Raw genomic sequence first — 23,554 nt, forward strand, 5'->3', positions numbered from 1 at the left:
ATTTCTCAGGACCAGATGCTAGAATATGCATATTGACAGATATGATTCATCACCAGGTTTTTCAGGCATTACCAGGCTGTGCAATAGATTGAATGTTTTTCCTCCCATAACAGTCAAAAATGTTGGCACGACTTCTGTTTTAATTCCATTTGCCAACACAAAGTACTCAAAACGTTCTGTGTAAGAACTCCATTGTTCCACAGATTCATCAAATGTTCCTATATTTACAACCAATGCAGACATTTTCTGTTTATTTTTCTTTCTCACACTTTTCAGACGTTCCCTTACTCCCAGGCCATTTTTTTCTCTTTTAACTCACGCTGACTTCACTTTTTCCCGCAGCTAACTCTTCCTATCCCTCGAGGGTCTCGTTGCTGTGACATCAAAAGCACGTTTTGTTTGCGTCTTTCTACAGCGAATTATTTTTAATGAATTTAACTCAGACTTTCTGCCGAAGATAATGAGCACAAACGTGAGAACGTTTCTTTTGCGTCGCCAGTTGTGTTGTATAGCACACTGTATTACTTATACAACTAATATAAGGACAGGACATGAGACGGGAGTAGAAATTAACGTGGGCATTGTTTAATGCGGTTCACAGGAAGAACATTCCAAGCATTTCAACGTAGGTTCTACTGGGTCCGTTCGGGCCCAGTTAAACCAGAGAAGACTTCTGCTATAGGCTACTATGACGTGGGTAGAATCAATAATAACCACAGCGTCTATCGAATAGCATGGAGGTTTGTTGATGACTAATGCCACTGACTGGGGACAGTGAATGAGAAACTAAACAGCTACACAGTCACCAAATATCTGCTAAGTAAACGTCTGCAAGACAACTACCACAGTCATGGGAATATGCAGTTAAAACAGAGAGCCTACTGACCATTTAGTGAGGGTGGATATAAACCATAGACTATATGATATATGTGGAGTGTCCAATGAATATGTAGCCCATGAGAAAATAATATAATCCTCACAAATATGTGCAGGTCACACGGGAATTGAAATTCACAGAGCAAATATCTGGACTACGCAGCTAGGCTACTGTCAATTTCACATTGCAGTGCAATAAGGCTATGCATTTCAGGTGACAAAAAAGACTGGAATACAGCTTCAACCTGTAGTAGAGCTACGCCGCAGTTTGGTCTCTCCCTCCAAATCACATCTGGGACAGTCATGGGATGCGCGAGGCTGCTTAAATTTCATCAAACGTTGTAATAATAACGACGTAATAAGCCATGTCCTAACATCAAAGTACGCCCATGGTCGCGTCGTCTGGCCCGTGCATTTAGTGTCCAGCTGTTTCAACTGGCTGGTAATGTAAAAAAAAAAAAAAATCACAGGGTGTACATTCATTGAAGAGACCGGCATGAGGACGTGCTGAGAATAAAAGTATGGAGGGCTTCAGCGGTACAGACACGGTTTGATTAGATTAAACATGTCAATTCCAATTCAAAGACGCCGCGGTTGGACATCACATATTTATCTCGTATAGTAAGTAAAACATGGTATCATTTGTAGTGATAGTCTAGTCTGGATAATTTTGGCAACATTGTAGCCAGTAACAGATATTTGTTAAAAGTGATATTGAAAAGCCAGCAGTTTATCATCTGTCAGTTAGCATGAAGAAAATGAGTTCTTGCAACGATCTAAAGGATATAGAATATCGAATAGCCTATAGTTTCATGTGAAATTCCCGATATCTGAAATCGTTCATATTTAACGTTAGCACTGTTATGACTTGAAATTGCTGAGTATGGTCTGTTCATGTTGATAACGCCAGCGTAATTTATACACAACTTGTAAGCTATATACACTGTGAAAGGTCGCCTAATAAAGGAATTTTAGAAGTTTACTTACATTTTTGTAAGACAATGTTTTGGGTGCTCCGGTTGAGTGTTGACGATTTTTATTTGTGCTCAATGTTGATTCCATTCAGCCTTTCCCAGTGCCGCGGATCCGCAACATTTCTACTTTTAGCCTGGTCCCCAGTAATAATATACAAGGGGTTCAGCCAACCTAGAGAATTGGCACTTTAGGATTGGCACGTGTATGAGCCAATAAACGACTTCATTAATATTCAATTAGTCGTTTTGTACAGTGAGGGCGCAGCGAGAACCAACCCAGTAGTGGGTGTTCCGCAGCGGGTCTTAAAAAGCGGCTAGGTAGGGGTAAATCTCAATTGTTCTCCTCGTGTACTCTCTGTTGTCTCCTCGCCTCCTTCTCAAAACACATTGGATGAGAAATTCAAAGGGGAGGGACATTTGGCTTTCTCATCCAATGGATTTTGAGAAGGCGAGGAGAGCAGAGACAGGACGCGAGGAGGTAGTAATTGAGTTTCTCCTTAAATAGTCAAATGAACAATTCTCCGAGTCCCATGTATGAGAGTAGGGTGATGTCACTGGCAACCAATCAAAAGTGCGCTACGAGGAAGAGTGAAGCAAGTGTAGACGGATGATAACATTCTCAGATTAGAAATTCGTTCATCCTGTTTCGTCTTTAATGCGTTCTTCTCAGCCTATTTATGCAGAAAATACAGTCATAACCACTGTAGTAGTTGCATGCAATTTAATAGTTTAATAATGATTGTTTTTTCAGGGGCTAACTGGTTTATAGTGATTCATATTATGCAGCTAGGCTATGATATTACAATGGTAATGCATAATCTACAATAGCCTATTATATAAAGTTATGGCCACAGGTGCCTTCAATTAGCCTGTCTGTGATTCATGTTCATTGGAAATGATCTTGACAATTTGCTCATTTAGGGGTGTATCATGGATAATTATAGTCATGTGATGTCCTGCTCCAGAATAGCCATGCCTAGGTTCTCCCTAGTAGATACTGTATAACAAGGCTCATGTCTCTGCATATACAGTGCCTTGCGAAAGTATTCGGCCCCCTTGAACTTTGCGACCTTTTGCCACATTTCAGGCCTCAAACATAAAGATATAAAACTGTATTTTTTTGTGAAGAATCAACAACAAGTGGGCCACAATCATGAAGTGGAACGACATTTATTGGATATTTCAAACTCTTTTAACAAATCAAAAACTGAAAAATTGGGCGTGCAAAATTATTCAGCCCCCTTAAGTTAATACTTTGTAGCGCCACCTTTTGCTGCGATTACAGCTGTAAGTCGCTTGGGGTATGTCTCTATCAGTTTTGCACATAGAGAGACTGACATTTTTTCCCATTCCTCCTTGCAAAACAGCTCGAGCTCAGTGAGGTTGGATGGAGAGCATTTGTGAACAGCAGTTTTCAGTTCTTTCCACAGATTCTCGATTGGATTCAGGTCTGGACTTTGACTTGGCCATTCTAACACCTGGATATGTTTATTTTTGAACCATTCCATTGTAGATTTTGCTTTATGTTTTGGATCATTGTCTTGTTGGAAGACAAATCTCCGTCCCAGTCTCAGGTCTTTTGCAGACTCCATCAGATTTTCTTCCAGAATGGTCCTGTATTTGGCTCCATCCATCTTCCAATCAATTTTAACCATCTTCCCTGTCCCTGCTGAAGAAAAGCAGGCCCAAACCATGATGCTGCCACCACCATGTTTGACAGTGGGGATGGTGTGTTCAGCTGTGTTGCTTTTACGCCAAACATAACGTTTTGCATTGTTGCCAAAAAGTTCAATTTTGGTTTCATCTGACCAGAGCACCTTCTTCCACATGTTTGGTGTGTCTCCCAGGTGGCTTGTGGCAAACTTTAAACAACACTTTTTATGGATATCTTTAAGAAATGGCTTTCTTCTTGCCACTCTTCCATAAAGGCCAGATTTGTGCAATATACAACTGATTGTTGTCCTATGGACAGAGTCTCCCACCTCAGCTGTAGATCTCTGCAGTTCATCCAGAGTGATCATGGGCCTCTTGGCTGCATCTCTGATCAGTCTTCTCCTTGTATGAGCTGAAAGTTTAGAGGGACGGCCAGGTCTTGGTAGATTTGCAGTGGTCTGATACTCCTTCCATTTCAATATTATCGCTTGCACAGTGCTCCTTGGGATGTTTAAAGCTTGGAAAATCTTTTTGTATCCAAATCCGGCTTTAAACTTCTTCACAACAGTATCTCGGACCTGCCTGGTGTGTTCCTTGTTCTTCATGATGCTCTCTGCGCTTTTAACGGACCTCTGAGACTATCACAGTGCAGGTGCATTTATACGGAGACTTGATTACACACAGGTGGATTGTATTTATCATCATTAGTCATTTAGGTCAACATTGGATCATTCAGAGATCCTCACTGAACTTCTGGAGAGAGTTTGCTGCACTGAAAGTAAAGGGGCTGAATAATTTTGCACGCCCAATTTTTCAGTTTTTGATTTGTTAAAAAAGTTTGAAATATCCAATAAATGTCGTTCCACTTCATGATTGTATCCCACTTGTTATTGATTTTTCACAAAAAAATACAGTTTTATATCTTTATGTTTGAAGCCTGGAATGTGGCAAAAGGTCGCAAAGTTCAAGGGGGCCGAATACTTTCGCAAGGCACTGTAAGACCCTGAAACAATACTCTACTCAATATATTTTGATGTAGGGCTATGGCTTAGGCACGTATATTATATGGACATGTAAAGGTTCATATGAAAGGGCGCATGTCTCTGCTTATAAGACCCTGAACCAATACCCTACTCAAGATGCTGTGATGTGTGGCTTGCACATCTACGTTACATGGACATATACTTGTTCATTATAGCCTGTATACATTCTTCTTGGATATGTACTGAGTGTACAAAACATGATGGACATTAGGCTCTTTCCATGACCTAGATTGACCAGGTGAAAACTAAGATCCCTTATTGATTTCACTTGATAAATCCACTTCAATCAGTGTAGATTAAGAGGAGACCAGTGCATTTCTTTTTATGCCTTGAGATGATTGAGGCGTGGCTTCATAACTTTTCTGATTTGAAGAAAATGACAGAATATATTCAGCCAAAGTCCGATGAAAGCGGATACAGATTCATTGCTTTAACTAATTATGACAAATGTTAAGAAAATGTTGAAAAATGTAATAAAGTAATGCCTTTTGGCTGACAATTTGTTAGCTACGCTATCCTTACGAACCGCATAGCATTATAGCAGTATGTAGTATGTTAGCTAGTTACCTAACGTTATTTGGCTACCAATACATTCAACTTGCCAGGCAGTATATTAACTATCTGCTATCTATCAAACTACCCAGTGTTTATTGACTTGATTATTTACATCAAATCAAAGTTTATTTGTCACGTGCGCCGAATATAACAGGTGTAGAACTTACAGTGAAATGCTTACTTACAGGCTCTAACCAACAGTGCAATTAAAACAAAAACAAACAAAAAAGGTATTTGGTGAACAATAGGTAAGTAAAGAAATAAAAACAACAGTAAAAAGACAGTGAAAAATAACAGTAGCAAGGCTATATTCAGTAGCGAGGCTATATACAGGCACTGGTTGGTCGGGCTAATTGAGGTAGTATGTACATGAATGTATTGTTAAAATGACTATGCATATATGATGAACAGAGAGTAGCAGCAGCGTAAAAGAGGGGTTAGGTAGGGGCACACAATGCAAATAGTCCGGGTAGCCATTTGATTACCTGTTCAGGAGTCTTATGGCATTGGGGTAAAAACTGTTGAGAAGCCTTTCTGTCCTAGACTTGGCACTCTGGTAACGCTTTCCATGCGGTAATAGAGAGAACAGTCTATGACTGGGGTGGCTGGAGTCTTTGACCATTTTTAGGGCCTTCCTCTGACACCGCCTGGTGTAGAGGTCCTGGACGGCAGGCAGCTTAGCCCCAGTGATGTACTGGGCCATACGCACTACCCTCTGTAGTGCCTTGCGGTCGGAGGCCGAGCAGTTGCCGTACCAGGCAGTGATGCAACCAGTCAGACCATACACTCGATGTTACGGCTGTAGAACCTTTTGAGGATCTGAGGACCCATGCCAAATCTTTTTAGTTTCCTGAGGGGGAATAGGCTTTGTCGTGCCCTATTCACGACTGTCTTGGTGTGTTTGGACCATTCTAGTTTGTTGGTGATGTGGACACCAAGGAACTTGAAGCTCTCAACCTCCTCTACTACAGCCCTGTCGATGAGAATGGGGGCATGCTCGGTCCTCCTTTTCCTGTAGTCCACAATCATCTCCTTAGTCTTGGTTACGTTAAGTGATAGGTTGTTATTCTGACACCACCCGGCCAGGTCTCTGACCTCCTCCCTATAGGCTGTCTCGTCGTTGTCAGTGATCAGGCCAGGATCCGGTTGCAGAGGGAGGTGTTTAGTCCCGGGATCTTAAGCTTAGTGATGAGCTTTGAGGGTACTATGGTTTTGAACGCTGAGCTGTAGTCAATGAACAGCATTCTCACGTAGGTGTTCATTTTGTCCTGGTGGGAAAGGGCAGTGTGGAGTGCAATAGAGATTGCATAATTTGTGGATCTGTTGGGGCGGTATGCAAATTGGAGTGTGTCTAGGGTTTCTGGGATAATGGTGTTGTTGTGAGCCATTACCAGCCTATCTGTAACATTTGTCGTCGGAAGGAGACCAAGGTGCAGCGTTGTAGTAAGTGTTCATGATACTTTAATTACTCAGAACACTAAACAAAAACAACAAAATAATAATGAACATCACGTTCTGCAGGCTTCACAGAGCTAACAAAAAACAAGATCCCACAAACAACAAAAGGAGAATGACAACTTATACGTGATCCCCAATCAGAGACAATGATAAACTGCTGCCTCTGATTGGGAACCACACTCGGCAAAAACCAAAGAAATAGAAAACATAGAATTAAATAAACTAGAATGCCCACCCTAGTCACACCCTGGCCTAACCAAAATAGAGAATAAATGGCCAGGGCGTGACACTTTCAAAGCACTTCATGGCTAAGGACTTGAGTGCTATGGGTCGGAAATCATTTAGACCTTAGTGTTCTTGGGCACAGAGACAATGGTGGTCTGCTTGAAACATGTTGGTATTACAGACTCAGTCAGTGACTGGTTGAAAATGTCAGTAAAGACTCTTGCCAGTTGGTCAGTGCATGCTCAGAGTACACGTCCTGGTAATCCATCTAGCCCTGAGGCCTTGGGAATGTTGACCTGTTTAAACGTCTTACTCACATCGGCTACGGAGAGCGTGATCACACAGTTGTCCGGAACAGCTGATGCTCTCATGCATGCCTCAGTGTTGCTTGCCTCGAAGTGAGCATAGAAGTTATTTAGCTCATCTGGTAGGCTAGTGTCACTGGGCAGCTTCCCTTTGTAGTCTGTAATAGTTTGCAAGCCCTGCCACATAAGAAGAGCATCGGAGCCGGTGTAGTACGAATCAATCTTAGCCCTGTATTGATGCTTTGCCTGTTTGATGGTTCATCGGAGGGCATAGCAGGATTTCTTATAAGCTTCCGGGTTAGAGTCCCGCACCTTGAAAGCAGCAGCTCTACCCTTTAGCTCAGTGTGAATGTTGCCTGTAATCCATGGCTTCTGATTGGGGTATGTACGTACAGCCGCTGTGGGGACTACGTCCTCGATGCACTTATTGATAAAGCCAGTGACTGATGTGGTGTACTCTTAGATGCCATCGGAATAATTCTTGTTCCAGTCCGTGATAGCAAAACAGTCCTGCAGTTTAGCATCTGCTTCATCTGACCACTTTTTTATCGACCGAGTCACGGTGCTTCCTGCTTTCATTTTTGCTTGTAAGCGGGAATCAGGAGGATAGAATTGTGGTCGGATATACCAAATGGAGGGCGAGGGAGAGCTTTGTACGCATCTCTGTGTGTGAAGTACAGGTGATCTAGAATTTTTTTCCAACTCTGGTTGCACAACACATCATGTTGATAGAAATTAGGTAGAACTGATTTAAGTTTCCCTGCATTAAAGTCTCCGGCCACTAGGTGCGTCAGCTCTGGGTGTGCAGTTTCCTGTTTGCTTATTTCCTTATACAGCTGACTGAGTGCGGTCTTAGTGCCAGCATCCGTCTGTGGTGGTAAATAAACAGCCACGGAAAGTATAGCTGAAAACTCTCTAGGCAAATAGGGTGTCTTGCATTTTATCACAGGATACTCTACTTCAGGTGAGCAAAATTCCTTAGTTCCTTAGATTTCGTGCACCAGCTGTTGTTTACAAATATTCACAGACCCCTCCCCCCCAGCGTATATCCCACTAGCTGAATATCTATGTCATCATTCAGCCACGATTCCGTGAAACATAAGATATTACAGTTTCTGATGTCCTGTTGGTAGGATATTCGTGATCGTACCTCGTCTAATTTATTGTCCAGTGATTGCACGTTGGCGAGTAATATTGATGGTAACGGCAGCTTTCCCACTTGCCTTCTGCGGATCCTTACGAGGCACCCAGCTCTGTGTCCTCTGTACCTGTGTCACTTCCTCTTGCAAATAACTGGGATGTTGGCCTTGTCAGGTGTTCGGAGAATGTCCTTTGCGTTCTGCTTGTTGAAGAAAAAATCTTAATCTAATCCGAGGTGAGTGATCACTGTCCTGATATCCAGAAGCTCTTTTTTGCCGTAAGATATGGTTGCAGAAACATTATGTACAAAAAAGTTACAAAAAACACATCATAGTCCAATTGATTGGGCGCCCGTAAAACTGCTGCCATTTCATCCGGCACCACGATTCAATGGCTATCTACTTCGATTTCAGAGCACTCTCGCACAGAATAACTGATGAATTTACGAGTGCTCAACACCCATTGAATATGGCCCAGTGTCAGTAAATGTTGGGAAAAAAAAGCATAACTAAATTGTTCCCAGCAGCACAACACTCTGGATAACATGAAAACAGCCTATCCAGCTCTGCTAGGGCGAGTAAAATGGTCAGAGTGAGGTGTTCTCTCATTTGTGTCTGGAAGTAGCTAGCAAGCTAGCCAGTTAGCTTGGTGCTTGACTGCCGTTGTGAGGGCAGAACACTCGGATCAACCCTATTCTTTGGCCAGAGCGTCCAGTGTGTGCTCTGAATTTACAAACGGACAATCTGACGCTCTGAATTTAGAGGGCACACTCCAGATTGAATTTACGAATGTTTAGCTAGTCATTTGTAAAACTAACAATCTAGCAACAGCATCAACTTCAGGTAGACAGTCGAAGCTCTGGTATGCTCAACTTAAACAAAACCGTTCATTTCCAGTATACTAAAATTAACTAATAGTACATAGTATGTAGTATATACTTATTAAGTATGTAGTATACAGTATGTTAGTATGGGTATTCGAACACAGCTCTGGATTATGTATGTGTGCCATTCATATCAATCAATCAATCAAATTTATTTTATATAGCCCTTCGTACATCAGCTGATATCTCAAAGTGCTGTACAGAAACCCAGCCTAAAACCCCAAACAGCAAGCAATGCAGGTGTAGAAGCACGGTGGCTAGGAAAAACTCCCTAGAAAGGCCAAAACCTAGGAAGAAACCTAGAGAGGAACCAGGCTATGTGGGGTGGCCAGTCCTCTTCTGGCTGTGCCGGGTGGAGATTATAACAAAACATGGTCAAGATGTTCAAATGTTCATAAATGACCAGCATGGTCGAATAATAATAAGGCAGAATAGTTGAAACTGGAGCAGCAGCACAGTCAGGTGGACTGGGGACAGCAAGGAGTAATCATGTCAGGTATTCCTGGGGCATGGTCCTAGGGCTCAGGTCCTCCGAGAGAGAGAAAGAAAGAGAGAATTAGAGAGCATATGTGGGATGGCCAGTCCTCTTCTGGCTGTGCCGGGTGGAGATTATAACAGAACATGGCCAAGATGTTCAAATGTTCATAAATGATCAGCATGGTCGAATAATAATAAGGCAGAACAGTTGAAACTGGAGCAGCAGCACAGCCAGGTGGACTGGGGACAGCAAGGAGTTATCATGTCAGGTAGTCCTGGGGCATGGTCCTAGGGCTCAGGTCCTCTGAGAGAGAGAAAGAGAGAAGGAGAGAATTAGAGAACGCACACTTAGATTCACACAGGACACCGAATAGGACAGGAGAAGTACTCCAGAAATAACAAACTGACCCTAGCCCCCCGACACATAAACTACTGCAGCATAAATACTGGAGGCTGAGACAGGAGGGGTCAGGAGACACTGTGGCCCACTCCGAGGACACCCCCGGACAGGGCCAAACAGGAAGGATATAACCCCACCCACTTTGCCAAAGCACAGCCCCCACACCACTAGAGGGATATCTTCAACCACCAACTTACCATCCTGAGACAAGGCTGAGTATAGCCCACAAAGACCTCCGCCACGGCACAACTTAAGGGGGGGGGGGGGGCGCCAACCCAGACAGGATGACCACATCAGTGACTCAACCCACTCAGGTGACGCACCTCCTCCAGGGACGGCATGAGAGAGCCCCAGTAAAGCCAGTGACTCAGCCCCTGTAATAGGGTTAGAGGCAGAGAATCCCAGTGGAAAGAGGGGAACCGGCCAGGCAGAGACAGCAAGGGTGGTTCGTTGCTCCAGAGCCTTTCCGTTCACCCTCCCACTCCTGGGCCAGACTACACTCAATCATATGACCCACTGAAGAGATGAGTCTTCAGTAGAGACTTAAAGGTTGAGACCGAGTTTGCGTCTCTGACATGGGTAGGCAGACCGTTCCATAAAAATTGAGCTCTATAGGAGAAAGCCCTGCCTCCAGCTGTTTGCTTAAAAATTCTAGGGACAATTAGGAGGCCTGCGTCTTGTGACCGTAGACCGTCATAGGGTGAATGGGCCAGACAAAATATATACACTCAACCGTTTCCTGTGTGTATCAAGAATGGTCCACCACCTAAAGGACATCCAGCCAACTTGACACAACTTTGGGAAGCATTGGAGTCAACATAGGCCAGCATCCATGTGGAACACTTTCAACACCTTGTAGAGACCATGAATTGAGACTGTTCTGAGGGCGCTATATTGTAATTATTTCGCCACTATGGCCTATTTATTGCCTTACCTCCCTTACCCTACCTCATTTGCACACACTGTATATAGACTTTTTCTATTGTATTATTGACTGTATGTTTGTTTATTCCATGTGTAACTCTGTGTTGTTGTTTGTGTTACCCTGCTTTGCTTTATCTTGGTCAGGTCGCAGTTGTAAATGAGAACGTGTTCTCAACTAGCTTACCTGGTTAAATGAAGGTGAAATAAACATTTTTTTTAATTAAAAAGGGGGGGTTGGGAGGCGGTGCAACTCAATACTAGGAAGTTCTTAATATTTTGTACACTCAGTGTATGTCCTTTCAAGAATCAATTAACCCCTATTATAAAAGTATGGTCCACCAGGACAACACGTCCACCATGGTTTGATACAAGTCTATTACTGTAAAATAACTTTTTAAAGTTTTTATTTATTCAAGAATGATCTAATGTAATCTATTACAAAAAATAAAGCAAACGGGATGGAATATGGACAAAAAATGCACAAAATTCTTCCTGTCTCTCCTATACAGGAACACTAACAAAAATAATTTGCAGAAACCCGTTACTGAAGACGGAGTCATCTATGATTCTCCAAATTATATTTTAAAAGAGGAAGCTAATTATTTTAGGCAGATGTTCTCTTTTCCGTCTCATCCTCTCCCACTGAATGAAGATTACGGTAAGGAATTCTTTCCAAATAATATAAAAAATGGAAAATTAACAAATGTACAGAAAGATCAGTGCGAAGGCCAAATTAGAGCAATAACTTTTTGAGGCTATTAAATCCTTTCAGTCTGGAAAAACCCTAGGGCTTGATGGCATACCGGTAGAGGTATATCAAGTATTTTTTGATATACTAAAAGCTCCATTTGTCACGCCCTGACCTTAGAGAGCCTTTTATTCTCTAATTTGGTTAGGTTGGGGTGTGACTAGAGTGGGTACTCTAGTTTTTGTATTTCTATGTTGGCCTGGTATGGTTCCCAATCAGAGGCAGCTGTCTATCGTTGTCTCTGATTGGGGATCATATTTAAGCAGCCTTTTTTCCCACTGGGTTTTTGTGGGATCATATTTCTGTGTAGTTGCCTGTGAGCACTGCTTGAGCTTCACATTTCGTTTGCTGTTTATTGTTTTTGTGAGTTTCCTTTATTAAACATGTGGATCCCAAATCACGCTGCTGAGTATATTTCCAGTTCGTACGACGATCGTGACACCATTGTTAGATTGTTTTATCTACTCCTATAGAAATGGTAGTCTGCCAGGTACTCAGCAGGAAGGTCTGATTTTTCTATTACTAAAACAAGACCCAGATGGCAAATATAAAGACCCAGTCCATCTAAAACACTGGAGGCCCCTTACACTTCAATGTGTGATGCAACAATACTAGCAAAATGCATAGCACTCAGAATTAAAAGGGTTTTACCAGGTATTGTTCATCCTGATCAGACAGGTTTTTTACATGGACGATACATTGGAGATAATATACAACAACTACTAGAAATAATAGAACATCATGAAACATACAGTGGGGAGAACAAGTATTTGATACACTGCCGATTTTGCAGGTTTTCATACTTACAAAGCATGTAGAGGTCTGTAATTTTTATCATAGGTACACGTCAACTGTGAGAGACAAAAACAAAAAAAATCCAGAAAATCACATTGTATGATTTTTAAGTAATTAATTTGCATTTTATTGCATGACATAAGTATTTGATCACCTACCAACCAGTAAGAATTCCGGCTCTCACAGACCTGTTAGTTTTTCTTTAAGAAGCCCTCCTGTTCTCCACTCATTACCTGTATTAATTGCACCTGTTTGAACTCGTTACCTGTATAAAAGACACCTGTCCACACACTCAATCAAACAGACGCCAACCTCTCCTCAATGGCCAAGATCAGAGAGCTGTGTAAGGACATCAGGGATAAAATTGTAGACCTGCACAAGGCTGGGATGGGCTCCAGGACAATAGGCAAGCAGCTTGGTGAGAAGGCAACAACTGTTGGCGCAATTATTAGAAAATGGAAGACGTTCAAGATGACGGTCAATCACCCTCGGTCTGGGGCGCCATGCAAGATCTCACTTCGTGGGGCATCAATGATCATGAGGAAGGTGAGAGATCAGCCCAGAACTACATGGCAGGACCTGGTCAATGACCTGAAGAAAGCTGGGACCACAGTCTCAAAGAAAACCATTAGTAACACACTACGCTGTCATGGATTAAAATCCTGCAGCGCACGCAAGGTCCCCCTGCTCAAGCCAGCGCATGTCCAGCCTGTCTGAAGTTTGCCAATGACCATCTGGATGATCCAGAGGAGGAATGGGAGAAGGTCATGTGGTCTGATGAGACAAAAATATAGCTTTTTGGTCTAAACTCCACTCGCCGTGTTTGGAGGAAGAAGAAGGATGAGTACAACCCAAAGAACACCATCCCAACCGTGAACCATGGAGGTGGAAACATCATTCTTTGGGGATGCTTTTCTGCAAAGAAGACAAGACGACTACACCATATTGAGGGGAGGATGGATGGGGCCATGTATCGCGAGATCTTGGCCAACAACCTCCTTCTCTCAGTAAGAGCATTGAAGATACTAAGGAGTGGCTCCGTAAGAAGCATCTCAAGGTCCTGGAGTGGCCTAGCCAGTCTCCAGACCTGAACCCAATAGAAAATCTTTGGAGGGAGCTGAAAGACCGTATTGCCCAGCGACAGCCCCGAAACCTGAAGGATCTGGAGAAGGTCTGTATGGAGGAGTGGGCAAAATCCCTGCTGCAGTGTGTGCAACATTACAGACCTCTACATGCTTTGTAAGTAGGAAAACCTGCTTACAAAATGTTCTCCCCAATGTATAAGAAGCCAGGAATGGTATTTATAGCAGATTTTTAAAAGGCATTTGATAAAGTAAGACTGGATTTTACTTGTAAATGCCTGGATTTTTTTCAATTTCGGTAATTCTCTTATAAAATGGGTAAAAATAATGTATATAGTAAATAATGGCTATTTCTCAGAGAGTTTTGAATTGTCAAGAGGAGATAAACAAGGGTGTCCGCTGTCACCATATCTATTCGTTATGGCCATCGAAATGCTAGCTATTAAAATCAGATCCAAGAACAACATTAGAGGATTAGAAATCCAAGGCTTAAAAACAAAGGTGTCCATGTATGCCGATTACTCAAGTTTTATGTTAAGACCGCAAGCTAGATCCCTGCAATGTCTCATTAAAGGTCTCGAAAACTTAGTCATATCTCAGTTTACTCACTGACTTATGGCGTTGCCTACTCCTGATTTGTTTTTCAAATCATATGAGCAAAAAAATATTTCACTTTGTCTGGGACGCTAATCTAGACAAAATAAAACGTGCCTATCTATATAATGAATATGAATTGAGTGGGTTAAGATTAAATATAAAAGCACTAAACCTCTCTGTAAAAGCTTCACTCATTATTTGAATCCTAATGGTTCTCAACTAGATTAATAAGAAAAGCTCATCCATTGTTTAAAAATTGCCTTTTTGCCTTTTTTCAAAGAACCTGCCTTTTTCAAACAAGCATTGCAGAGCTGGCTACAATTTCAATTTCATCCCCCTGAAAAGATAGAACAAATATTACAAAAAATTATATTACTGAACTCAAATGTGCTAGTTGATAAAATACCTGTATTTATATGAAAGATGTTTGAAAGGGGTATTTTGTTCTTAAATTATATTGTTATGTCCTTCATAGAGTTATCAGAATTGTATGGGAAGGTCTGCTCAATCCAATAGTACAACCAATTGATTACAGCATTGCCCCAAAAATGGAGGAGGCGGGTGGCAGCGGGAGAAGGTAGGGAACTGGTCTGTCTGCCCAATATAAAGGATAAAAACTGGAGGAATAAAAATAGCATAAATAGGAAAGTATACCAGTTTCATTTGAGGACCAGGATGTTGACAACTGCCATACAGATTGCAAAATAGTTGGGAAGAGATTTTTGATGTACCGATTTCATGGAATGAGTTGATATATTAAACAACGCAAGATTCAAAACTTCGTGCTTTTCAGCTAAAATTATTATATAGAATTCTTGCCACCATCAAAATGTTGAATATTTGGGGCATAAAATCATCGAAGCTCTGCAGATTTTGTTGTGAGGATACAGAATCAATAGACCATTTATTTTGGTATTGCCCTCAGGTAGCCTGTTTCTGGTCTCAGGTTCAGGAATGGCTGAAAATGCATAGCATTGACCTAAAATTGACCCTAGAAATAGTAATGTTAGGAGATCTGGAGAGACTGGGTCAGTCAATTACTAATATACTAATACTCTTAGTAAAAGTATTTATCTTCAACACACAATCTGTAGATTCTATTCGATTAGATAGATTGAAATTGTATGTTAAACATCATAGCATAGTTGAAAGATATGTGTTGCGTAGAAACACGAAGTGGGTGGCCAGCAGAGATAGATGGGATGGGCTGAGGGTTGGTATGTGGAATTGGAGACAAGTGAGAGTGGAGTTGCTGTGTGTGAGAGAGTATGATGGTCAAAAGATAAAAGAAAAAAAAGTCAAAATAAAACTTTTTAAAGTTAGTTTTGATTAACTACACAAAGTTGGCTGCCCATCCCATCCAGTCAATTCTGACAAGGGATAGCAGGTCAATGACGCAAAGACTTTGAAAACCTGTCCAAGAAAATAGGGTTATAGTGCTGCTTGTTTACACACACAAACAAAAGTTACCCCTGAAGCCTGTAAAAAATGTGAGGTAATATTGTTGTTGGGTAATTAAGTGGCAGCGGGCCCGTTGAGAAAAGTGCCAACTTGGCTAAGAGCACATGCTCCCATATGACAGGACACATGTCGTAGGGAGAGGGTCTCACCGAGACTCTCTATTTATACCCGTTGGCAGCCTTGAACAATGCAGGACATTTCTTATTGCTTCTATTCTTAGCAGCTGCACAGAGGGGGTATTTATAAATGTGTGGCTGGAGCTGATCAAAGCCCCATCCAATTTGAATTATCTGAGACCTGGCCATGAATAATTGTTCACCCCGCAAGACCCTAGTATAATCGTATCAATGTCCACACTTAAGTGTATGGTATCATGGTTTGATAGAGAGTGTGATTGGTGTCGTTGATGTTTTGTTATGTTATGTTACGTTACGTTATGTTTATCCCATAAACTATTTCACCTGACATTATGCTAAAACTGTAAAGGCAGTAACCTACTCCTGGTGTTATTGTTTTTGCTGAATGTGCTAAAAATGGATGCAGGTGTAGATACAGGAAATACAACACGTTCAGATTTACATAACATTCGAATTAATACTCATAGTCAATGTTGAAATAGCATCGGCAGTTGGTGATATCACAGCCGGGTTGTGTTGTTATGAATATGTGTCACTGTTAAAGGGGAATTTCACCCAGGGGAAATCTGGGATTGTTTTCATCATGTCTAGTGTCCATTTCTAGGACAGTGAGATGTGTTTCACACATAATTGCCCAGGAGTAAGGCAGGTCTGGGCTTTGCATGCTGAATTGATACACCGTATCACGGCCTCTGGTGTATTTATGGGGGGGGGGAGGGGGCTGACAATAAATGTAGTCCTGCTTTTTGGCATTTCGAAAAGGCTCTATGTGATGCTGATCGCACTATAAGTTTTGCGCATGTAGACATGGTTGTCCTTATTCAATAGAGCCTTTGGACATCTTTCAGCGATGTTCTTATCAGCAGACAATTTTTCTGTATTTGAAAGACTACAACTCGTATGGGCGGTTCTTCATGCTCTGGCCCCGTCCTGCCCCAAAGGCAGACTTTTTTTTAAAGGGAGGCGGACACAATCCATTTGGCAAAACGGAAATAACTGACCAGAGCACAATGGCTTCAAGTGACTCCTCTCATCAACACGAATTTGAAGATGGAGCTTTTTTTTTTTATAGCTACATGGTGACATTCAACCATACATGTTTCAACCGGAATATAGCGAAGAGGATTTGAAACAAGGAGTTGGATTTTGCTAGAGGCTCAGCTACAGCCATTTACAGCACCAAGAGGGCAGATGACAAATACGGTGGCTAGTAAGTCATTTTTCCTGCAAGCCACCTAGATATCTTTAGTTTATCTACTGAAACCCAAATTGTGTATTACTGACGAACATACTTTTGTGTTACAGTGGGGGGACATCATGTTTTTTCCCAGTTTGCTAACTTTAGGTAGCTAGCTAGCTAAATTAGCTAAACAATACAGGTAGTCATATCCATGAGAAAAAATTGAAGAGGTTTTACCATGAGAGATTTATTGTATCTCGATTGTAAAACCTCTTCTCTTTTTAGTCGTAGATATGGCTACTTAACATCAAGTGATAACGTTACAACCACCTACCTAAAACTAGGTTTATCAGCAAACGTTAGCACATGACTGGAGTTGGCTAGTTAGTTAGCCTGGCACCTGCTAATTTATTACTATGCACCAGGCCTCCCTTATGTAACTTTTTAGCAAACATGTAACATCAGCAACTGTAAATAGTTTTACTAGCTAGCTATGTAACATAATTGACAATGACCATGGATGCATTTCAAAATCACAAAATTATAGGCATGACGCAAAATAAGATTCCAAACAGATGTGAATAACAATTATAGGCTATGCAGCAAGCTAGCTACTTAAGTTTACTAGCTAACAGTGAGGAGAAAAAAATAATACAACAATTTAAATGTTGTAAATCTCTAAAAATGCTAAGCTGGTTTTACTATAAAAAAGATTTGCCTAAGCATGCCCGTTAGACATGGCTGTAGCTAGATACTCTGCCTACCTACTTACCTAGGTACATTTGTACTGTCTAGTCACTGTGTAAAGGTTGAAGGCTATGCCATATTTCTTTCTATTAGGCTAGATATTGTTCTAAATGTAATCTATGTGCCTATGCACATGTTTGCATGTTCAAGTAGTCTACCCTAATAGTGTTATGCTGGCACAGTTCAACTGTTGTTTAAACTGTGCAATGGAGTATAATTTATTATCTTTTTTTTTGTCTTACAGGCAATACTGTGTGGTGCCTGGGCTTCTTTCTAGAGTGGATTCTTAGAGAGAGAAGTAATTCCTTTGCCTGCGCATGTCATTGTAGAACTGACTCCTGTGAACTGTATCCCTCTCGATGGATTGGACATTATGCTGGATTTCAAGCAGAAGATGACTCAAGAGGAGCTGAATGGCAGTTTGATCATGACAACACACCTCCCACAGCTATACATTTGTTCTCTGAACTTACTGTATGTTTCTTTGGAATGGCAATTTTATCATGACCACATCACCCATCATCTGCTGATCATCAGTTCTCTTAGCTACAAATTGATACACCCGACAATGTGATTTAACCAAATATGTTTGGTATCTATTACTGGGAGTTACAGGATAGGTACTGTTTGGTGTAGCACAGCATTTTTGATGGTGTCTTCATCCTCGGTTTGTGGAAACAGGAGTCTCAGAAAATGTCCATGTCCAGTTGCAGGGGTTCAGTTTGAGTTTAGAAAATGCTCATTTATTGTAACAAATACTTAGCTATATAGACAATTATAGTGTTTTCCAGACAAGGGTGGAATAGATGGCTACCAGATTGAGTTACTCTTATTTGTTAACATTAGCTAGCTTATGCTTACGCTAGCTAACATTAGTCCAAGATAGAACAAACAGACAAACAAACATGCTTACTCTGCTGAAGATAGCTACCAGTCTAGCAGTGACTACCATGGCATTGGCGAAATTGATTGACAGTGTGTATCCAAAAGATAGCTAGCAATATGATTTTGCTGATGGCTTTCAGAGTTCAATACAAGACTGTAATGTTTGCTAACGTAGATAATTTAACTAGTCCAGCTAACGTTACGCTACCTCGAATTGAGAATCTTTCATTTTGTTGTGAAAGGAGAAAACGATGGTATCGCATCACTTCTCAGCTATCGTCTAAATGGATTCCCCATCTGTTCAGCCTGAAAATCCCTCTGATAATCTTTGGTCACCGTAAGCATCATTCTTCATATCCGCAAACCACTGGCAGCATCTGGATAAATCTCTGGTAGGTAGAAAGGTGAAAGATAACACATTTTTGCGCTTGGTTGTAATTAGGACAGCCAGACAGAAGACCATGCGGGCATGATGACAAACGTTAGTTAAAAAACAAACGTATAAAAAAAATGTGCCTGGAGAAGTTCTGAGATTTCTGTGTGCTGTAAACAACGTCATGAACCAAGTTTGTGGGCACACCCCATCTACCTAACGGTGCTATCTGCATTCACTATGAATGCTGCCCTTACAAAAAAAAACATTGCCATTTGGAAACTGAAGTAAAAGTGCAGTAACTGCAGTTATACTGCACTCTAACTGCATTTGCACTGCAAAATTACTGCAGTGAAAAAAAAGTAATTTTGGACGCAGTATTTGCAGCATACTGCTGTTACACTGCACTATAATTGCAGTTATACTGCACTCTGACTGCAATCTTTTTTTGTAAGGGTGGACTGTGGTTCACTATGAGCAGACGAATACACAGGAATTCAAAACTTCCAGATTCTACCGGTAAAATGAAAATGCGCTCTTTCTAGCTTGTGGTTTGGATAATGTTGATGTTTATGACAAAAATGTAATGTTGTCAATAAAATAATGACTATATGCTGTGACAGAGCAAGTGTGAAATTCCCCTTTCATGTTCATGAAAAGCACTTACAGTAATTGTCCCAGGTTGAATAAACATAACAATTAATCACCAACCCTGAATCAATATTCATCTTAGTCACATTTTACAATAGTAACCAAAATAATATCACCAGACCATTCTTGATGATGATCTCCTATTGTTTTCTGTGGTAGGTGTGCACCATTCAGGACAGCAAAGGCTATGCAGCCTACTTGTCAGGTGCTAGTGAAAGCCACAACTATTTCCACTGGTAAAAAAATTAAGTGATTTTGTTATATTCTAAAGCCTCTTCCAAAATACACAACACGGTTGTACTCTGGGATTTCTGAAAAATACACAACAAATGACTCAGCATAGCAGATTCATCAGCTTTCCCCAGTAAAACCCATGCTAACACTGACAGTGTGGCTGATGTGCTTTTTGCAAACTGAGCCAGTTTGTCTGGTTACAAAACATGGAATAAAAGTACAGGTCAACGTTGGTTGGAGGATTGTCACACTGATGTTAGTGAGGTATTTTGAAAGGCTAGTTTGTCCTATAGAATGGTTTAGCTTTATGCGCATAGATTCTATGTTTGTCAAACCTAGAAATAGCTCAGATAAACTGCATGAATGCTGTGGAACCTATACTCTAAAAACAAATAGTTCTATATAGTGCCAAATAAGGTTTATTATAAAGAACCATGCTCTTAAGGTTCTAAATGGAACCTGTATGGTGTTATAAAGAACCCTATCCTAAGGTTCTATAAATAACCATTAAAAAAGGGTTCTGCTATGGATACAACCCTTTTTAGGACTACAAATATAGGATCTTAATTTGAGCCAGTTTGCAACAGCAGGAAAAGAATCCTGCAGCAACCGAAAATGTAAATAATTATGTGAATTATAATTAATATGCATGTTTTGTAGGGGTTAATACATTTTTCATTAGGGCAAATGAAGTCTGACATTTTCAAATGGAAATTGCAACCATTAGAAGCCTAAAATTGCCTTGAATAGAGAAGTTTGCATTTCCTGCACAAAAGAGTGATCAAATTAAGATATTGCATCTGTGTATATACAGCCTTCTCTTATGGTTCTTTGTGGAACCTTTATGGAGAATGGTTATATAAATAACCTTGCCCAATCTCAACGTGTTTTTTTATAACCTTACAGGGTTTTTTATTCTGGTTTAATAGCCATACTATAGTTTACAATTTCAATAGGTTTTATTATTGTGTTTATTAACAAGTTGAATCAGGTGTGCTAGCTCTGGAACAGCTTGGGGCCCCCAAGGAGAGAATTGATGTAACAAAAAAGCAAGTTCAGTGAGTGTATTTAGTAAATAAATGAACATGGACCAAAACAAGAAACACGGGTAGCGTACAGACATGAACAGAAACAATAACGCCTGGGGAAGGAACCAAAGGGAGTGACAGATATTGGGAAGGTAATCAGGAAGGTGATGAAGTCTGTCTGAGTCTGATGAGGCACTGGTGCGCGTAACAATGGTGACAGGTGTGTGTAATAATGAGTAGCCTGGTGACCTAAAGAGCTGGAGGGGGAGTATATGCGACAATTTAGAACTACTGACTTAGTCAACCGTTCTCAATTGACAGAAGGCCATATGAGTCTTTCACAAAACACCATCACTGGCCATAGTCATACAGTATATAACATGAAATAGCATAACACAACAGATCAACTGAAATGACACTCACTTATGGTTGCATTTTTTGAACTTCAAAGAACCATTTAAAGGCTCAAAGGTTACTTTGGGTCAGTATGGTTCCACATAGAACCACCACCCTTCCCAAAGAACCCTTGAGGAACCCTCATTTTGTGTGTGTAGCGTTTTGCGTCTTGTCACTTTTCATGATGAACCACAGTCCTATGATTTATTAACCAGACATTGAAAGATCGCAAAAATATTTATTGCCAGTGAATTTTATTGTAGAATTTCATTCAGTATGCAGCCTATGTTCTGTTTGTAAAAAAAAAAACATGTCCCACTAGTCACATTACCTGATTACCTGATTACCTGATAAACCAGGGTTGCATAAATCAGACACATTCATGGTATTTCATTTTCAGTTTGGAAGCCTACTCTTCAGATAATGTGTTGTTTGAATCAAAAGAGAGTAGCATTCCCATCTATTTTTTATAACCATACCTTTATGTACACACATGTAAATTAAATGTGGGAAAGTCCTTGATATGTTAACAGGCATTTTTTTTCATTTAGTTGTTCAGCTAGTTTATCTTGAGAATTTCACCCCTCTTTTCATTCCAACGTTTGACTTGCACTGTAAACTATGTTGTAGAACAAAATGTACCTTGGTTACCATAAATAATAATACTTACATTACAGGCATTTTTAATTTACAATGGAGATATCTAAATGGAGGCTTGTTTTTTGTTTTTTTACAGTAGTGCAATGGCATACAGTATACAGTATATTTGGGAAGGGAACTTGCAAATTCATGTTCATTAGCTTTTAGGACTACTCACATTATTTTAGTTATATTTAAGTGAACATCTATTTACCAATCTTCATGTGTCCACAACATAAATGATCCATGATTTGACACATCAGCACTAGAGAAATGCTCATGTGCCATATGAGGTCATAAGGTCCCCATTGGGAGAAGAATGTTCTTGTATCTTCAATTTCTCAGGCCCAAATCATCTTTGGCTGCAGATATGGTTCCGTCTGTGTTTCACTTCAATGGGAGCTTTCTTAATGTCAAGGCTTGGAACGCAATGATAAAATGAACTCACAGGTTTCCTTCATTGACCGATGACACGCATATTACCGGATCATGTCAAAACTTTGATGCTAAACAGGGCAGCGTGGGGTTGTACGTGTTTCTCGCTCTATTTGGAAAATCTGACAGCTAATTCACCGTGTGGTATTTGCTGGTTCTGAAGCACAGGAAAAAGCTAAACCACTTCCTGTGTTCACTTAAAGAGCAGCCCAAGCGCTGTCACAACTTAACCTCTTGTAGCCTAGGAAATAGGTTGTCCTACACATACATTTTTTAGTTAACCCGAGAAACAGGTTTTCTTACATTACTTTTTTAAAAGTAACCTGCCTTCAACCTATATTCGTGTACTGTATATCCGCTTTATGTTCACCTAGAAAAGTATATGTGACTCACCACCTGGATTCGGTCTTATGTGGCAAAATGTTAAAAAAATAAAAATAAACATACAATTACATTGGTAAAAGGTGGAGACTCAGAGCTACAAAATGTTATATCATACACTGCATTTTTGAGGAACAATGGGAAAGTAGTTCTGCTTTGAAAGTTGATAAACTTGTAAACTCACTTTTGAGAAAAGGGCCTTTGAATGTTGTGGTACCTACTGGAGAGCTCTCCTTTGTTTACACCAATTCAGCATTGTTCACCCCCTCTTAACAATTAAGCCAGCACCACCCATCTCTTTAAGGATTCACATGTGAGGTCATATGCTTAAGAGTGAGTAATGTAGTAAAGATTAAGACTAAAAGTGGTAGGTGGGTGGGGCTGGTTTAAGAGGGTGTGAACAATGCTGAATGGGTGTAGACAAAGGAGAGCTTTTTTTCAAATTTTGCTACATAAGACCGAATCCAGGTGGTGAGTCACATATACTTGTCTAAGCGAACATAAATAGGATATACAGTACATGAATATAGGTTGAGGGCAGGGGTGGCAGGTAGCCTAGTGGTTAGAGTGCTTGGTCAGTAACTGAAAGGTTGCTGGATTGAATCCCCAAGCTGACAAGGTAAAAATCTCTCATTCTGCCCCTGAGCAAGGAAGTTTACAAACTGTTCCCCGGGCTCCGTTGATTCAGAGGGGTTGGGTTAAATGCAGAAGACACATTCAATTGTACAACTGACTAGGTTTTCCCCGTTCCCCAGACACACTTGTCTAAATTGATGGGTCATGTGACAGAAATGCTATATCCCCCAGCAACATCTGGTGGTGGAAAAAGTACTAAATTGTCATACTTGAGTAAATGTAAAGATAGCTTAATA

At 40.7% G+C, this 23,554-nt stretch overlaps 1 protein-coding gene and 1 long non-coding RNA gene across 2 annotated transcripts in view; one reads left to right on the forward strand and one right to left on the reverse strand.

The window, feature by feature from the left end:
- LOC110522036 (dual specificity protein phosphatase 10) overlaps positions 1-2,104 on the reverse strand; it is a 29,615-nt gene extending 27,511 nt beyond the window's left edge. The window contains exon 1 of the mRNA XM_021600101.2: positions 1,864-2,104. The gene's annotated coding sequence lies outside the window, so the exon portion shown is untranslated. The remainder of the gene's footprint in view (positions 1-1,863) is intronic.
- On the forward strand, positions 1,172-18,427 carry LOC118964430. The gene is made up of 2 exons (XR_005051459.1): positions 1,172-1,497; positions 17,905-18,427. It is a non-coding gene; the product is annotated as an uncharacterized LOC118964430 (long non-coding RNA).
- The last annotated feature ends 5,127 nt before the right edge of the window (positions 18,428-23,554 follow it).

Source organism: Oncorhynchus mykiss, chromosome 4 (assembly GCF_013265735.2).
Source record: "Oncorhynchus mykiss isolate Arlee chromosome 4, USDA_OmykA_1.1, whole genome shotgun sequence".
NCBI classification, from domain to species: Eukaryota; Metazoa; Chordata; class Actinopteri; order Salmoniformes; family Salmonidae; genus Oncorhynchus; species Oncorhynchus mykiss.